The 13,916-nt window shown below is 39.9% G+C and overlaps 1 protein-coding gene across 1 annotated transcript in view; it reads left to right on the top strand.

Moving 5' to 3' along the window:
- Positions 1 to 13,916, top strand: part of LOC114655504 (R3H domain-containing protein 1) — a 176,599-nt gene that overhangs the window by 96,256 nt on the left and 66,427 nt on the right. The gene's annotated exons all lie outside the window — the stretch shown is intronic.

The following is a 13,916-nucleotide window of genomic DNA, read 5'->3' as shown; positions in this document are numbered from 1 at the left end:
AAATTAATCTAATTTTTTCATTTCATACAAATTTGTGACAACACAAGTTAATGAAGTGACAACAATGTGAGCTAGGGCTGGGCAATTTGGCCTAAAATCAAAATCTCGATTAATTGAACATTTTAACTCGATTACGATTAAAGAACGATTTTTTTTTTTTTTTTTTTTTTTTTTTTCCCTCATAGTTCACTGACAAGTTTTGTACAGTAAATATGCTCACATATTACAAGTGAGAGATTTTTGAATGAAGAGTGCATTACTTGATTTTAAAATAATCGAAGGAAACACACTATCTACTATCTGTGATTATTTATTGAACATCAATGTTGAACAACTGAAATTAAAGCACACATTGCCTAAAACGAACAGTCACTTTGTTCTTATAAAAAAAAAGTAAAAATAAATAACTTGCACTTTTGGAAACAAAATAAATTATTTTCAATGTTTTTCTTATTAAAAGTAGAAAATAAGCAGTATCTCTTCTAAATAAAATAACTCTTATATATCCTGTAAATAATATTTTAAACAGTGCATTTCTTGCATCTTCTGTAAACAAATATTTTAATGTGCAATGTATCAATGTAAACAACAGATTGTTGTAATGAAAATAGAACTCTCTAAACACTGTTGCATGAGGTGATCTTAGCGATCTTGTCATGTCACTATATGAACATGAATTTACTCTAAGTTCTTACTAAGAAACACGAGCATGTTAACCTTTTCAGGTTTCAGGCAGGACCTGAGGCATGTAACAATGTTTCCGCACGAACTGAAAACCCGCTCTGATGGGGAGCTAGTAGCTGGTATGCAGAGATACTTTTTTGCCACTTTACTTAGAGTGGGAAAGTGTACATGATGCTTCCTCCACCAGTCCAGTGGATTTGCCTCACTATCCAGCATGGGGGACACCAAATAGCTGCTCATCTCTGCTTCTAGCGATTGCTGAAGTAACAGAGTGGGTGTAGCTGAACTTGCTGAAGGTGTTGCCTCACTCCCTTTAAAAAAGCTTCCTAATGACCTCTTTTGCTTTTTTGCTACTGCTGATGAAGTTGTTGGTTCTGCAGTCTCTGTAATCTGACTTTCGCTGCAGTCTTCAGCTTCTGACATCTTCTCCATCTCTGTTTTCACTTTCTCCTGAATGGTGGGGACATTGTGAGCAGAAATGTAGGTAGCTTTAAATCTGGGATCAACAAAACTGGCTGTGTCCAGTAGCTCTTCTGTGATAGGATCTGAGTACTTCTCCTTAAGGTACCTGAGGATGCTGGTTTTGATAGTTTTAGTCAGCTCCACATCATCTTCCTCCTCAGCAAGCACTCGTGAATTGAGGATGTGCAGTACAGGCTTTACAAATGAAATGGTCACATACTCTTCCCCTGATAGGGCGTCTGTGAACTCCATCAAGGGGGAAAGAGCCTTGCTGACAGCCTCTAAGACATCCAGGTCAGCCCACGATGGAACAAGGTGCCTGGATTTTTTGTCTTCAGAAAGGACCTGTGTAATAGCTTTCCTTTGTTCGAGGACTCTTGCAATCATCATTTGCATCGATCCTCATCTGGTAACGCATGCTTCTTTTTAGCTTGTGTTGTGGTAGGTTCAGTTCTTGTTGCACCTTCATTAATGCCTTCTTTTTTTTCCAGCTATAGGAAAAAGCACTGACTATGTTTTTGCACACCCTCACTGCACGTGGCACACGTTGATCTTTCAATCCATTTTCTGAAACCCACAAAATTAATAATTTTTTTATTATTATTGATAATATTTTATTTATACCTGAAGCTTTAACAGTACCAAAATTAATGAGCCTCTTATATTTCTTAAATAATATCAGATTAACAACACATTTTTACAACACAATGATTTTTACTTTAATGATGTAGTGTTCTGTTACATTGTAATGTGAACTTAACATTGTAACACTGTAATATCAAGCATATTGTAACATTTATAAAGGTGCTTTATGAACAAATTTAGCGTAGCCAGAATATAGTAAACGCCAGATATGCCCAATTTGATAACATCCCAATGCTATTATATTTAATTAAGCTGACATGTACTTACCAATTGCAAGGTGTAGTCGGTGTCCAAAACACTGCTGCCGTAACCATCCATTAAGCGCAGCAGCTTTGACAACATTAGCACCGTTGTCTGTCGTAATGGCTGAAAGTTTTTCTTCCACGAGGTCCCATTCAGAAAGCATATCTTTCAGACCTTGCGCAATCATATCTGCCGTGTGATCGGCTGGAAAATATGCCGTCTAAAGGCATCTCTGGCACAGCTTCCAGTCGTCGTCAATGTAGTGCAAAGTAAGGCTTAAGAATGGGTCCATCGTCCTACTTGACCAGAGATCAGATGTGGCTGCAAAGTGTTGAACATTTTTCAGTTCCGCAGCTACATTTTTACAACATGTCTTGTACATGTCTGGCAGTGCAGTTTTAGAAAAATGTGATCGCGATGGCACAGTGTATCTTCTGTCGAGAGTTTTAACGAGGTGTTTAAACCTGCTTTGCTCCACTGTAGCCAAGGGAGTCATATCCTTTGCGATGTAATAACAAATAGCATCAGTTATTTCTTTCCATCATCTTGAACTCTTCTCATACTGTGTGGCATTTGTGAACGCTTGTGTTATCGACATCTGCTTTGTGGAGGCACTTGTTGCTGGGTGCTTGTCAGTCTCTTTTTGTTTTTTTTGAGCCATGCACTGTTCATATTCAGTAACGTGATTGTGCTTCAAGTGTTGAAACAAATTGGTGGTGTTACCTTTGGGCGTCGAAACTGTTTTTCTACAGTGTCTACATCTGACTTCATTTTGTTCGATGTCATCCTTACTGAAGCCAAAATGTGTCCAAATGACGGCGGAGACTGCGTTTTTCTTTGGTACAAGCTGCTCTTGTTGCTCAGTTGTGTCAGTGTTTAAGCTCTCCATGCTCGACATGTCGGCGGAATAACGTAACTTGGGTCACGTGACTCCACACGCGGTAGTGTTTTTAAAGGGAAAGTAATCGAAATAATCGGCCTGGAAAAATTTGATCAATAATAGGTTCTGAATGTCGATTTCGATTACTTTTCGATTAAACGCCCAGCCCTAATGTGAGCCTGTGTGTGTTTTCCTTTTCTTATTTTTTAAAAATAACAAGTGATTCCTGCACTTGCACACTGAAATTCTAGTACACAAACACAAAGCATTTCCATACATTACTTCTGCTGTTTTTCTTTTAGATATGTTTATTCTGTGCTATAGCATTGCCATTGTGAGACATTTTTATACAGTATGTAGTTTTTAATCATATTTTTCTGATGTATTATTGTGCCTTCCAAAGTAATTTGTCTACTTCACTCCAAAAAATGAAACCTAAGCAAGTGAAGTATTTTCATTATATCTTGTTTCCTTATTGTAATAATTATTGACTTAACAAAAAATCTTTTATTTACAATTATTTAGCACTTTAAGAAATCTTGTCAAGTAAATTCTACTTACTTAATGTAACTATGGCACTATATAGGCGCCTGCCCGACACAGATGGACACGGAGGCACGTATAAAAACCAACAAACTTTTATTGTTCTTCACCTGTGGGGTATGTCTTCCCCGTAATCCCCACAGGCACAACACAGTCCCAAGTGTACAAATAAGCACTTCAAAACTCACCACACACTTCTCTCTTCCAGCACCACCACTCCTCCACTAAGCTTCGTCCTCACCCACCCGACTCTGGCCAATGAGTGGTGGTTGCTGGCTTCCTTTATTAGGCACCCTGAAGTCTCCAGGTGCTTGATTGCCGACATCCGGCTGCACTTCCGGGTGTGGCGAAACTAGCGCCTGCGGAACCCAACAGGGCTGCACCAAACTCCAGCTCCCATGAAGCCCTGCAGGAGTCTGAGGCACCGCTGCAACCCAGGGAGGCTGCCATCTGGCGTCCAGGGGGAGATACTGTGTTTCCCATGCTTGCTCCCCTGGAACGTATGCTGCAGGGCCGTCCCGGCCAGGCATGGGCCCCGGCCATCCGTCACACCCATTAGCAGATTTCTTTGCTAAATAAAAGCAACACAATTCCCATTTAGTTTTTAGTTTAATTCCCAAGTTTTTTTTTGTCTAGTTTTTGCAAATGCATTTTTTGCAGCGTTGCAGTCATTCATGAGCACAATACCAACTTTCTTGTGTAAAAGTTAGTACCATTGCATTTTTGGAACTTTGGTATCAAATTGGTACTGCAGTATTGTTTTTTATGACGTCTCTAATTTGATTAATTATTCTTTTTCCCCTTCTTATAAGCTAGTGCTTCAGCAGGGATAGTCTGAATGTTTTTTTTTTTCAATTGTTGTGGTGGTATTTCATTTATTGTGTATTATAGGGGTGCTCAATTATGATAAAATTAATTAGCTGACAATATTTGCCTTTTGTATTACAATTGTAATTATGTCAATTAACAGAACAAAGAAATACGCATCTTGTCTTGGGAAGGTGCATATTCTGTTTACATACAGTACAGTAGAACCTCCATTTTGCAGGGAGCCACTTAAAAATGGTTAATATGAAATTAATAAATTCTGGATTAATTCGCAATTTAAATGTTTAGTGTATAATAATGTTTTTTAATCATGTTTTTTATGTTTAGGTTACAATAAAGATAAAGCTTATTTGTAAAATTTGTGTAACATGAATATAATTCACCATTCAAAATATAAAATGTAGAAAAATTATAAACATGGAATTGTTAAATTGGGGTTCTGCTGTATTAAGAAAACAAACGTCATATTTGTATGCAAAATCAAAGCAAATAATAAAATATTAAATTACCATAACAGAAGATTAAGAAGTTGTTGTAATCACAACCAGATACTTCTGATATGTAAAAGCATTAAATATAACAATATACAGCAAGCTCAAGAAGCATTTAACACATTGTTATATGATGCTACCAGACTCCATGCTTGTGGAAAGTATTGTAAAGGAAGGTGCACTTATTTAAAGAAGCGGCATTGCAAACATCTTTTCAGTGTATATCTATCTATTATAAAAGAAAATCTTGCGACAAGACGTGATCTTCTGAAGAAAGACGGAGAGACACTTCAGAGAGGCAGAGACACTTTCACTTCCCGCGACACGGTCAAGTCACGTGATACTGACATCCATTGAAAGCATGTTCCCATGAGATGGTGACCTACACAAGGAAAGTAATAATCAGCCCAGAACAAGTGGAATCGAAAACCTTGCAGGTCCAAACGGGGTCAGAAATAAAAGACAAAGAGTAAAACACACAGTAGAACTTCTTAAAGAACGTTCAAAAACGTTGACACCATACACATGCAGAGCAGGTTACAGATTATGAAAGCAGTGGAATTCGAAAGTCTCAAAAAAACCCTTGGCGCGATACACATGCAGAGCAAGTTAAAGAATATGACAGTACCAAAATTTGAAAGTGTCAAAAAAAGAGATTAAAGATCGCATTCGCGCAAACAAATGGAAATTATTACTAGGTGAAATAACGGAACAGCAAAAAGAGATCGAATATATGGACATATGTGATGTGTCGGAAGTATGTAGATATTGTAAGGCTTTAAAGTTTAAGTCAGAGACTTGTAGGTCGTCTGATTTGTGTTGCCATCAGGGAAAAGTGCCGCTGCTTCCCAATGAAGAGGCGTTTCCGCATGAATTCAAAGATTTGTTGTTTGGTGAAAGTGAAATCCACAAACACTAAAGGCAAAATATATGTGCCTACAATAACCTTTTCGCGTTAGCATCATTCAATGCACAAAATGTTTGATTTACACAATAATGGACCATATGCTATAAGAATCTGTGTTCCCGCAACAATTTCAGCTACGACAAGTTTAATTTAGAAAAATACACAATTTGGTCAGGTGTATCTTTATGATCACGGAGAAGCGATGCAACATAGAATCGAAAGAGTTAAACGATCCGACGTAATAGAAATTCTACAGACAATAATGGATTCAAATCCATATGTCCAAAAGTATCGCACTTTACCCAAAATTATCAGCAAAACACGGACAAGGAAATTTTCTTGGATTTCTATATGAATCTGAAAGATCACAGTCGCACTTACAATAAACCCACATGTGACGAATTGTCAGCGATAATAATTTCGAAAGACAGAGATATCAAAGACAGAATAGATATTCATGTATAACCAAAGGTAAAGCATGATTCGTCATTTATGTCAAATACATCGCCACATGCCGACCCTTTACTCTTTCCTTTGGTTTTCCCAGATGGCGAAAAAGGATGGTCATACAATATGAAACAAACGCATTCGAAAAAATGAATAACACCCACACGATATTTCGGGTCAAAATTATCGATACAGTCCCATGTATTTAACCCACGTCTACCGCAACATTACATTATAAGTGCGTATGTAAAAGTCGCAGCTAATTGTCTCTTCTTTATTAAATCGAATCAAGTTAGACTTAGAACGGAAGGTCTAATTGATAAGTTCAAAATTCAAATATCAATAGTTCAGACAAATTCAAAATAGGTAAAGCAGTAATATTACCATCATCATATCAAGGTAGTCCAAGAGCATTGCAACAGTTAGTTCTGGATATTGCCATTGCATCATGATATATCGGTCGGCCAGATTTATTTCTTAAAATGATGTTCAATCTTCAATGGCCAGAAATCCACAGATTGTTTTATCAGAAAGTCTTATTTTTATTGAATGAACTCAAAATGGTGTTTGGGCTAAAAGGAGATCTTGATATGCCATTCATATTAAAATGTTTACTGTTTACAGTTTCCCGTGAGAATAGCTTTTGCTATAACAATTAACAAATCTCAAGGACAAACATTTTAAAAAGTTGGTTTATTTATAAGAGACAAAGAAACAATATTCAGTCATGGCCAGTTATACGTTGCATGATCACGGTGTAAGACCAAACAAGAAATCAAAATTTAATGCGATCTTGAAGAAAAGCTCATTCCAAATATTGTTTTTACTGAAGTTTTAAAATGAAAAGTGAACATAATTCATATGTGACAATTCCCATGAAAAAAAAAAACACTTTAAATTGTATTTCCACAGGACCAAACCTGGGGGTTGGCGAGCGAAGCGAGCAGGAGGCAGAGCCCCCTAGTTCTTCATTGATATAGTGAACTGTTATGTTTAGACATGTATCAGTAGTTCTACTCAACCACAAATAAGTGGTAGTTGCATAAAGCACTGCTTGTTTCAGATCCATTTTGATTTTTTCCAGCATTTGGTATTAAGTAAATGCAGTTTAACTTCAGAAAAATAATTCTAGAAGGGGGTGGCTTCTCTTGCCCAGAGTGTTGTAAGCAGTTTTAATCAGGGTCTTGTCTTTTGATAAATAAAACATGATGACTACTGTTATCTGAATTTGTTTTTCATAGTTTGCTGTATATGGTCATGCATACAGTAAGTGTAAGCAGGTAATATTTTTCTGTGTCAAAGACCTAACGTTACTGGGACTTTGTTCTGCTTGCTTAGGTTTCATACACTGTTAATACTAGACTATGTGGGTGAGTTTCAAATGGCTGTATAAATGTTTTCTTGCATTTTTTGGACCACTTCACTTTAGCTCTTTTAAAAGATAAAAACTAACATTTAAATGATGATAGAAAAACTTTAAAAAAGCATTCCTTCATTTTCTTCAGTGTAGAAAGCCTGAGGAATAGTTCCAAATATTTCAAATGGCATTAGCTTCATCATCTATGCATAACTATTGCATCCGGCGCCGCCGTGAGTGGCAGCCTTTTCAGCAGCTCCGTGTATGACTGTATATGTATGTGTACTTTTCTACTTTTATTTTTCTATTTTTATTTATTGATCACTCCTACCACTTTATTTTATGTTGATTCGTTCCCTGGACACACTTACTTTTACAACGTGGGCATGGATTTTAACACGCCGAGACTCGCCTATTCAAGTACTCAACTTCGGGCGCTGAGAACAAATGCCAGTGCTGGTGTGGTTCCATATTTACCTGACGAGGTAAGAAGGCGGTATCGTGGCAGCAGAGCCGGCACTAAGCTAAAAATGAAGCGGCTTGCGAGAAAGTGGCGTTTCAAGCCTTCGGTGCCTTCTGTGATTCTGGGGAATGTAAACTCAATCTCAAATAAGATCGACGAACTGGCTGCGCTGGTGAAAAATGTAAGGACCTACAGAGAATGCAGTTTGTTGTGTTTCTGCGAAACGTGGCTAAATAACACCATTCCAGATGTCAACGTGGAGCTATCCGGGTTTAGCACAGTTAGAGCGGACAGAGATGCAAGTGCCTGTGGTAAGCACAAAGGAGGAGGACTCGCTCTCTATGTTAATACACGGTGGTGTCACTCTGGACATGTTAACATCAAAATCTCCACTTGCTGCAGGGATATCGAACTGTTGGCCGTAAGTTTACGTCCCTACTATTTGCCCAGAGAGTTTGGACATGTCATTGTTGTCATCGTGTATATTCCTCCTCGGGCAGACGTGGAGTCAGCGAGTGACATCATCCATTCCGCTGTTGCTAAGTTACAAACGCAGCACCCTGAGGCGCTTGTGCTAATCGCTGGAGACTTTAACCATGTGACGCTGGACAAAACATTGCCTGCATTTTCCCAGTATGTGGACTGTAACACCCGGGGAAATAAGACTATTGATTTACTGTATGCAAACGTTAAAGACGCATACAGTGCCACCCCACTGCCTGCGCTTGGGAAAGGAGATCATAACCTGGTTCAGCTTCAGCCTCACTATAAACCAAAAGTTAGAGTCCTACCTACAACCACACGATCATTCAGGAAGTGGACCCCGGAGGCTGAGAATACTCTGAGAGAACTTTTTGGAACTACAGACTGGGATATCCTGCAGGGATCTCATAATGAGAACATTGAGGAAGTTGTTGACTGCACTACTGACTACATCAACTTCTGTATGGACATTGTAGTTCCAGTAAGAACAGTACGCTGCTATGCTAACAACAAGCCATGGATTACAAGTGACATCAAGGGCCTTTTGAATCAGAAGAAAAGGGCTTTTAAAGACGGTGATCAGCATGAGCTCAAGCGCGTGCAGAAGGAACTCCGAGTCCAACTCAGGGCGGCGAAGGAGCAGTACAGGAGAAAGCTGGAGCAGAAGTTGCAGAATAACAGCATGAAGGAAGTGTGGGATGGGATGAAGATCATCACTGGCTGCAGCTCGAAGCGGGGTACCACCATTGAGAGAGACGTGAAGAGAGCAAACCAAATGAACAACTTTTTTAACAGGTTTGACCACCCTAACCCACTCTCACTCTCACCTCGGAGTACTGCACCCTCCACACATCCTTCTGCTGATACCAGCATAGGAAAAACATCCCCACCCATAATAACAACAGCGCAAGTGAGCAGAGAGCTGAGGAGACTTCGTGCCAGCAAAGCAGCGGGTCCAGATGGAGTATCGCCACGACTGCTGAAGGTCTGTGCATCGGAGCTGGGGGGTCCTCTACAGCGCATCTTCAACCTGAGCCTGGAACAGGGGAGAGTCCCGAGGCTTTGGAAAACATCTTGTATCACCCCAGTCCCAAAGGTATCACGTCCTAGTGAGCTGAATGACTTTCGGCCTGTTGCTCTGACATCACATGTGATGAAGACCATGGAGAGGCTGCTGCTTCACCACCTGAGGCCACAGGTTCAACACGCCCTTGACCCTCTGCAGTTTGCATATCAGGAGAAGGTGGGAGCGGAAGATGCCATCATCTATATGCTACACCGATCCCTCTCCCATTTGGACAGAGGCAGTGGTGCTGTAAGAATTATGTTTCTAGACTTCTCTAGCGCCTTCAACACAATCCAACCTCTGCTCCTTAGGGACAAGCTGACAGAGATGGGATTAGATTCATACCTAGTGGCATGGATCGTGGACTATCTTAAAGACAGACCTCAGTATGTGCGTCTTGGGAACTGCACGTCTGACATTGTGGTCAGCAACACAGGAGCGCCACAAGGGACTGTACTTTCTCCGGTCCTGTTCAGCCTATATACATCGGACTTCCAATACAACTCGGAGTCCTGCCATGTGCAAAAGTTCGCTGATGACACTGCTATCGTGGGCTGTATCAGGAATGGGCTGGAGGAGGAGTATAGGGACCTAATCAATGACTTTGTTAAATGGTCCGACTCAAACCACCTACACCTGAACACCAGCAAAACCAAGGAGCTGGTGGTGGATTTTAGGAGGCCCAGACCCCTCATAGACCCAGTGATCATCAAAGGTGACTGTGTGCAGATGGTGCAGACCTATAAATATCTGGGAGTGCAGCTGGATGATAAATTAGACTGGACTGCCAATACTGATGCGCTGTGCAAGAAAGCACAAAGCCGGTTATACTTCCTTAGAAGGCTGGCTTCCTTCAACATCTGCAATAAGATGCTGCAGATGTTCTATCAAACAGTTGTGGCGAGCGCCCTCTTCTACGCAGTGGTGTGCTGGGGAGGCAGCATTAAGAGGAAAGACGCCTCACGCCTGGACAAACTGGTGAGGAAGGCAGGCTCTATTGTTGGCATGGAGCTGGACAGTTTAACATCTGTGGCAGAGCGAAGGGCGCTCAGCAGGCTCCTATCAATTATGGAGAATCCACTGCATCCACTAAATAATGTCATCTCCAGACAGAAGAGCAGCTTCAGCGACAGACTGCTGTCACTGTCCTGCTCCACTGACAGACTGAGGAGATCGTTCCTCCCCCAAACTATGCGACTCTTTAATTCCACCAGGGGGGGTAAACGTTAACATTTAACATTATACAAAGTTATTGTCTGTTTTTTTTTTCACCTGTATTATTATCATTCTTTAATTTAATATTATTTATTGTATCAGTATGCTGCTGCTGAAGAATGTGAATTTCCCATTGGGATTAATAAAGTATCTATCTATCTATCTATCTATCTATCTAGTGTATAAAGAGATACATGAGAAGAATGTGAAAATAGAAAAAAAATGTGTATCTTTTGTTTTTTCATGTTGTAGGAAGCTATTAAATTAAGAGTCCTTTGCTGTAGTTTTTTGCAGGATTTTCTCTGGACTAGACTGAGAGAGATACCTAGAGGAAAAGAAGGAGGCAGGTGCTGTAGTAAAGATTTTAAAGAGCTATTAATGGGAGAAATTTGGACAAACCATAAATAATGACTGGTTCTTGAAAACCTTTTAAAGCGCTTGAAATGGCCTTGAAACTTTACATTTCATTGGCTACTTTTTGACCGGCATAGAAAAAGGGCAAGTGATTAAAATGATTACTTTGAGGAACTCTTTAACTAAAGGGAATGCGTAATACTCACTTGGAGATAGTGGTTTAAGTATCTGGTAGAACTAACTACATACATCCTTGTGTCTGGGTCCCTCAGAGGTTAAAAAACAATAGTTCTGTATTTGCCATCCCTCTGCTTAGTTCACAGATCACCTTCGTTTTTTTGTAGACTTCAGAGGTATTCCTTTGAGACTAGAAAACTAAAGATGAAAATCAAGATAATAGAATGTGTTCTGAATACAAAGGAGTCATATTTATCTTCGTCACTGATAAAAAGTATGCTTTGGTAATAGAATGAATGTTTAAATTGACAGTGCAACCAACTGCTTTTCGGCCACAGCTACTGAGTTTTTAAACAGGGTCCATTCAGACTCTAGAAAAGGGTTTTGAACGCTTCTGTAAATTATGTGTTTGTTTTTCATGCCCAAGTTTGGGTTTCTATGCCTGCTCTCCCTAGGTAATGATTAGTTAACTTCTTCTCTAGTGTCTAGCATGTAAGACCTCAGATCAGATGACATGATTATAAAATTACTCATTGACCTTCAATACTAGAAAGCACAATCTGAACCAGGTCTCCTGGGGGTTTCACTCAGTGAGTACTGAATAGTCCAAATTGCTTGAAAAATCCACATAAAGAACTTTCCACCTTCAAAGCAACAGTTTGAGATTTAATTCAATGCCTTAAGGGTGACAAAAATACTTGGTCTCTCAGATACACAGTGGCTCTTGTGACAGTCAGTCAGTCAAAAAAACATCCACACACACCTCAACCACTACTAAGGCCAATTTTGGAAATACCAGACCACCTAACCTGCATGTCTTTAGACTGTGGGAGGAAACCTAAGCAAACACAGGGAGAACATGCAGACTCCACGCAGGGGGTACCCAGGACACAAATCCAGGTGTCCTTACTGTGCGACAGCAGTGCTACCACTGCCACTGTGCTGCCCTGCTCTTGAGACAGAGAATGCAATTTGTCAGGAGAGCAAGAGCCCTTTGTGCAAGTGTAGTACTGCATGCTTCATCCTTCTGTGCTTCTTCTTGATGAGATCTGTACAATTTAAGTTTGTACCAGAAGATGAAATGGTCAACAAAACTTTGCAGAGAAGAGAAGTTTGACAGTTGGCCAGATAATTGGTGGCACACTTAGTTTTGACTTTTTAGATATAATTGCAGAGAGGTGTGTACTGCGTTTTAGTGAATGAAATTAACCACTTCAGAGTTCTTGTCTGCAGTGATATTGCCATGTCAGGATTTGGAACCTAAACATTCAGAAACCTTATAATTGTTGTAAAACTCTTGCTTCTTTTGGCATGCCTATTTATCCAGTGATGTTTCTTGCTATATGGAACTTGGCATTTGTCATTTAAATCCATTCCAAACAGTACCTGTTTTCATTGTTTTCCGAACATATTCTTTTTGATTTTGTAAACTGAGACATGTTTAAAGGTTCTACATCATATCTGAATAAGAATGTCCTCACTTACTGCTTTACATCTTATCATGGCACCTGCACGGCTCAAATTCATAAAGCACTGCAGAGGATGGTGAAATTAGCCAGAATATTACTATCATACAGTTCCGTTCTCATCAGGACATATGTACAGTAATCCCTCCTCCATCGCGGGGGTTGCGTTCCAGAGCCACCCGCGAAATAAGAAAATCCGCGAAGTAGAAACCATATGTTTATATGGTTATTTTTATATTGTCATGCTTGGGTCACAGATTTGCGCAGAAACACAGGAGGTTGTAGAGAGACAGGAACGTTATTCAAACACTGCAAACAAACATTTGTCTCTTTTTCAAAAGTTTAAACTGTGCTCCATGACAAGACAGAGATGACAGTTCCGTCTCACAATTAAAAGAATGCAAACATATCTTCCTTTTCAAAGGAGTGTGTGTCAGGAGCACAGAATGTCACATAGATAGAGAAAACAATCTCTAGCAAACAAATCAATAGGGCTGTTTGGCTTAAGTATGCGAAGCACCGCGGCACAAAGCTGTTGAAGGCAGCAGCTCACACCCCCTCCGTCAGGAGCAGTGGGAGAGAGAGAGAGAGATAGAGAGAGACAGAGTTTGTTTTTCAGTCAAAAATCAATACGTGCCCTTCGAGCTTTTGTGCAGCATGTCGTTTCAGGAAGCAGCTGCACAAAAGATAGCAACGTGAAGATAATCTTTCAGCATTTTTAGACGAGCGTCCGTATCGTCTAGGTGTGCGAACAGCCCCCCTGCTCAATCCCCATACTTCAGGATCAGAGAAAGTCAGCGCAAGAGAAAGAGAAAAGTAAGCAATCTAGCTTCTCGGCCATCTGCCAATAGCGTCCCTTGTATGAAGTCAACTGGGCAAACCAACTGAGGAAGCATGTACCAGAAATTAAAAGACCCATTGTCCGCAGAAATCCGCGAACCAGCAAAAAATCCGCGATATATATTTAAATATGCTTACAATAAAATCCGCGATAGAGTGAAGCCGCGAAAGGCGAAGCGCGATATAGCGAGGGATCACTGTATAACACACTGCCTTAGAATAAAGTAAATAATATTTATAAATTCCCTACGCCATTCTCCATGGTAATTTTTCTCCCTCTATTGTTCCTGTAATAAATACTATACCACTAACACTTACAGTATAAATTTCAGGGACAGTTATTATCCACAGGTTATATTCAGCAG

The sequence above is a fragment of the Erpetoichthys calabaricus genome, chromosome 8 (genome assembly GCF_900747795.2).
Source record: "Erpetoichthys calabaricus chromosome 8, fErpCal1.3, whole genome shotgun sequence".
Classification (NCBI taxonomy): Eukaryota; Metazoa; Chordata; class Cladistia; order Polypteriformes; family Polypteridae; genus Erpetoichthys; species Erpetoichthys calabaricus.
This window is presented reverse-complemented; position numbering and strand designations above follow the sequence as displayed.